Raw genomic sequence first — 5,761 nt, 5'->3', positions numbered from 1 at the left:
AAAGATCTCTTATCTCGGCCCATGAATTAACAGTCTCTACCTCTGACGTCACTTCCGCTTCAATGTCATTTGCAAATCATTAATGTGAGATATCTCTTAAATAATTGCTGAAAAGAAATTGCTGCATAATTTATATTGTGTTATATTTGAAAGCAACGGAAGCTAAAATACGAACACAAACTTTAATTAACGAGATAATGATTATTATATACAAAGGAGTTAGGGTCATAACATGAGTTGTCTTTCTTTGCGTGCGCATTACATGTCTTTTTAATTTCTAGTATCACACTGGTACCGTGTTGTTGTTGCTGTTTCATCCTTTCCCAGTTACCTTTTAATCATGTTTTATAACAATATCCATTACGATACATTTCCCCAAGCATCACTACCACCTCACACAGTCTTTAAGAATTTTCGATTTCAGGCATTTCCGTAAGTATTCAAGACATTTTCAAATATTCGAATAATTTATTAAAGCATAAATGTAAACGAACTTTGGGGAATAGTTGTCGCACATGAGTTTATGATGTCTCCGTTTTTTGATAGGATATTTTTACAATGTTTTTATTTTTGTATCTGACATTTCAAAACAATGGGGAAGCAAGGAGCCTTAAAAAATGCATTTAATAATCTGTCATTTCTGCGCATCGCCATTGTTCTATGAGGACAATAGTCACCACTTAAAACCTTTGGTAGCAGAATTATATTCTATGCAAGGCATAACTGTTTGTTTTTTGCGAATTTATTCATACGATTATGAAAACGAATCCCCTTTTTTTTAATCTTTCAATATATATATATATATATATATATATATATATATATATATAAAAGCATTTTAAATCACAGTTTAAAATACGGACAGTCTGAATTTTTGGCTTAAATCCCAGCGATAAGCCAGAATGACAAACGATAACAGTATGAAGTGACCATGTGAGGTGCTAAAAATAACAGCTAAATACCCCTTAAATCACACTTTTTTTTTTTTGCATAATCGTCTGAATTCCAGTGTTTAGAATACAAATTCGTAAAAATTTTCAGAAAATTCTAAAAAGGAAAAAAAAAAATTATGACTAGTTGTTAAGGGTGTTTAAAGCAGAATTCTGCCCTTTGGTTTTAGGATTATATGTCTGTGGGACTAACAATAGTTTCAAATTTTGGCACAGTTTTAACAAATTTAAAACTAAATTTCTGTTGTTTGGATAAATGTTTATAGCTGCAGCTAATCAGTATAAAAGTATAGTAACATTTTCACTGCTGGATCTCGGTTTAAGTATCCTCTATAACTTATGCTGTTTCTCTGTTATTTCAGGATATCACATGACCTTGTCACTAAAGAATTCTAATTTACCTCGGATGTATCCTCAGTATTTATCAGCTGTGAAAGATTAAAGGAACATGATATATAGGGCGTTTAAAGCAGAAGAGATATTACATTGACTTTTATAAGCCCACTATAGAATTTGTTTTAGATATTTTCTCTGGACTAAAATTAATTGTAAAATGTCCCTATTTCACTGAGTGGATGTGTACAAGGTGGTTCTGGATTCTAATTAAAATCAGATGACAAAGAAATTTGCCATGGCTGTGGATGTTAACAAAGATTGCTGTTCATGAAAATTTAGCAAAGAAAATATTTGTTTTGAATAAAATATAAAACTCTGCAGATATGAAAATATATATTATGATGAGAAAATCGTAGCATTGTAATAGCTGTAATATGTCATTTTCTGAAAAGGATAAACTCACTGCTGATGAACTTATTCACAGAAAAAATAAGCCATATTCCTGTGATGTCTGTGGTAAATCATTTCCTAAGACTTTTTATTTAATTCAACACAAACGCATTCACACAGGAGAGAAGCCATTTGGCTGTGATGTTTGTGGCAAATCGTTCTCTGTAAATCATCACTTAACTAAACACAAACGTATTCATACAGGAGAGAAACCATATCAATGCGATGTCTGTGGCAAATCGTTTTCTCAGACTCACCACTTAACTGAACACAAACACATTCATACAGGAGAGAAACCATATCACTGTGATATCTGTGGTAAATCGTTCTCTAAAAGCAGCAACCTAACTTGTCACATGCGCATTCACACAGATGAGAAGATATACGAGTGTGATATCTGTGGTAAATCATTCACTTTAAAAAGTACCTTAAATATACACATACGCATTCATACAGGATATAAGCCATATCACTGTGATATCTGTGATAAATTATTCTCTCGAAGTCATAACTTAGTTGAACATAAGCGCATTCATACAGGGGATAAACCCCATCACTGTGACATCTGTAATAAATCATTTTCTACGAGTAGTAACTTAAGTAAACACAAACATAGTCATACTGGAGATAAACCATACACCTGCGACATCTGCGATAAATCATTTTCTAGAAGTAATAGCTTAAGTAAACACATACGCATTCATACAGGTGAGAAACCACACGGCTGTGACGTCTGTGGTAAATCATTCTCTCAGAAAGGTAACTTAACTAAACACAAACTCATTCATTCAGGAGTAAAACCATATCACTGCGATATCTGTGGTAAATCATTCTCTGGAAATCATACTTTAATTGAACATAAACGAAGCCATACAGGTGAGAAGCCAAATTGATGTGACGTCTGAGTAAATCATTCTCTTGAAATTTTCACTTAACTGAACACTAACTGATTCATACGGTGGAGAAGCCATATCAGTGTTAATGATTGGTAAATCCTTCTCTCACAGGAGGCAATTGATTACATGTGTTGGGTTTTCCAAACGATATAAACACACAGTCACTTGCTTCAACAAAATATATTCCTTCTGATCTGTAGAAAAGAGCAAGTAGTACATTAACTGATAATTGCAAATGAATGCTGGGCTGAATAAAAAAAAAACAAACAAAAGACTTTATTGCGAGTGAGAGGAGTCAACTGTTATCTGATGCAAGTGAGAGGTTAACTGTTGTCCCTTGCAAGTGAGGGATCAACAAAAAAACCCTGCAAATGAGAGGAGTAAACTGTTCCCTGCAGCAAGTGAAAGGCTTTATGCATAATTTATTAGATTTATGAGTTAATTCCCATTTTGTTTTTGTACAAATTTTATCATTTTATTTTATAACTCCAGTATCATAAAAAATAAAATTATTCTGTAAAAAAACATCTTTGTTGAAATTTATTTCTCTTTCCAGATGTCTTTCATTTTTGGTTTTCTTTGCATGTTGTTTTTTTTATTTTTTTTTAGGTTGTTTTTCTGATGCAGAACTTTACTAAAAAGCTGTTGTGCAATACCATAAATGTATAACTTTCGTTCTGTATACGGCAAAATTAATCTGTTGAAACAGAAAATGAAAATGTTTGTGTTTTCTGATAAACTTATTGTCAGTACGTTCTGTAAGAATGTGATGATTCTGAAGTACATTTTATGATTATTTCAGCTGTATCATGATTTGTCACCCACGGGTCATCTAGTGAACAAAGCTTCTTTAAATAAGCAGCAAACTTTTCAATATTCCCCCAATATATGTTTTATTTATTTTTTTTTTTTAACAAATCAACAAAGAATCACAATAATAATTTTGTGATTGGTGATGTAATTCTATCACATGTATGCACACATTTATATATGTTGTTTCTTTATTGCCCACAAGGGACTAAACATAGAGGGGACAAACAAGGACAGACAAAGGGATTAAGTCGATTACATCGACCCAGTGCGTAACTGGTACTTGATTTATCAACCCCGAAAGGATGAAAGGCAAAGTCGACCTTGGCGGAATTTGAACTTCGAACGTAACGGCAGACGAAATAGCGCTAAGCATTTCACCCGGCACTCTAATGATTCTGCCAGCTCGCAGATATATGTACTATCTGGCCTTTGGTCTGGTCTGTATGATAATGCCCATTTTCCTTACAAAAAAAGTTGTTAAAAGGTATTTGAATATTATGTAACAATTTTAAAAGTTTATTTAGAATATCTAAATACAGAAATATATATAATAATAGAGAAATGTATTGTATGAAAATTATTAAACATTTATAGAACTACATACATACATATATATATATATATGTGTGTGTGTGTGTGTTTATCTTTGTATCTGTTTTTATCCCCCACTACCACTTGACAACCAATGTAGGTGTGTTTACGTTCTCGTAATCCAGCAGCTCGACAAAAGAAAACTGAGAGATTAAGTGCAAGGCTTAGACAGAAAATAAGTACTTGAGGCGATTCGTTCGACTAAAACTTCTCCAATGCCGTGCTCCAGCTTGGTCACAGTCTAATGACTGAATAAAAAAATGGAAGATTTAATGTTAAAGTAAGTAACGAAATCAAGGACATTACGTATGTTGAAAACAACAGATGCAACTCGCACGACACACCCAAGATTCTTCAACAAAGACTATATCGAACAATATATTGCCCTAAAACTGGTTTATTACCTTTAGTAAACATTGCATTGTAGCATTGCTGTGTTACATGATGGGGGAATGACCAATCAGTAAAATACATTGTGTGACCGGTAAATTGAGACCATTTAGATATCTTTATTATAAATAGTACCAGCACAATGTATGTTTGAGCACACACACACACATATGTACGTATATACATCACCATGAAATACTGAGCAGGTGCTCGCAGCATGGCAAGAAACCTTTCATACTCCTCCACCTTCACGCCAAACAATTTATCGGATAAGAAATAAATTTGATACCACAGGTTCAGTGAGTAATGCACCAAAAGCTGGACGCCCTAAGACTTTTGTGACTGAAGACATCTGTGAACAGTCCAAAGAAGGCTGTTTAAGATGTCCATAAACAATATGATTGTAAGATAGAAATTTTAATGTAATAAAATGTTTTAAAAGAAATTTAAAGTACCTATGTGATAACTGTAAACCTACTTTTGGGCCACCTTGTGTGTGTGTGTATATATATATATATATATATATATCTATAGATACGTATACACACTCATATGTATGTATGTACATATATGTTGTTGTTGGCACTCCGTCACTTACGACGTCGGGGGTTCCAGTTGATCCGATCAACGGAACAGCCTGCTCATGAAATTAACGTGCAAGTGGCTGAACGCTCCACAGACACGTGTACCCTTAACGTAGTTCTCGGGGATATTCAGCGTGACCTTTGAATTACAGGCACAACAGAAAGAGTGACAGAAAGTTGTGGCGAAAGAGTACAACAGGGTTCGCCACCATCCCCTGCCGGAGCCTCGTGGAGCTTTAAGTGTTTTCGCTCAATAAACACTCATAACGCCCGGTCTGGGAATCGAAACCGCGGTCCTATGACCGCGAGTCCGCTGCCCTAACCACTGGGCCATTGCGCCTCCACATATATATATATATATAGATATATATATATATATATATAACTGACAAAAAATAACTCGTGTAATGAATGTCTTTATATGAAAAGTTGAGCGAAGACTAAATTATTACTCATTGAAGAGAACATTAGGTCGGTTGGATTCTAGATCGTGAGAAAGAAGCCACTCAGTCATTGTTACATTCTAGTGAGAAAAAACGTTAGAATGTGTAGCTCGTTTGCTCTGCTGTAAGATAGTATCGTAAGAAGTTGTGTGTAGATCTGCAGGAAGAAATTCAACAAAAGAGAGCGATAGAGTAAAAACCGTCGTCGGCTTTATTTCATATTCAGGTATTCATTTTCTTGTTTGTAGAACGCTTTCTTTATGGTGATGGCATTGATGACTCGTACACCATTTCTTGCATAGAAGAGT

The 5,761-nt window shown here is 34.2% G+C and overlaps 1 long non-coding RNA gene across 1 annotated transcript in view; it reads right to left on the bottom strand.

The window, feature by feature from the left end:
• Positions 1-5,641: 5,641 nt before the first annotated feature.
• The window catches only part of LOC149130403 (uncharacterized), a 1,668-nt gene continuing 1,548 nt past the window's right edge, over positions 5,642-5,761 (bottom strand). The window contains exon 2 of the long non-coding RNA XR_016238925.1: positions 5,642-5,761. This exon is cut by the window's right edge and continues 191 nt beyond it. This is a non-coding gene — a long non-coding RNA (uncharacterized LOC149130403).

This window comes from Octopus bimaculoides, chromosome 29 (genome assembly GCF_046866305.1).
Source record: "Octopus bimaculoides isolate indiv1 chromosome 29, ASM4686630v1, whole genome shotgun sequence".
In the NCBI taxonomy this organism is placed as follows: Eukaryota; Metazoa; Mollusca; class Cephalopoda; order Octopoda; family Octopodidae; genus Octopus; species Octopus bimaculoides.
The sequence above is the reverse complement of the archived record's forward strand: the minus strand, read 5'-3'. Positions and strand labels throughout refer to the sequence as shown.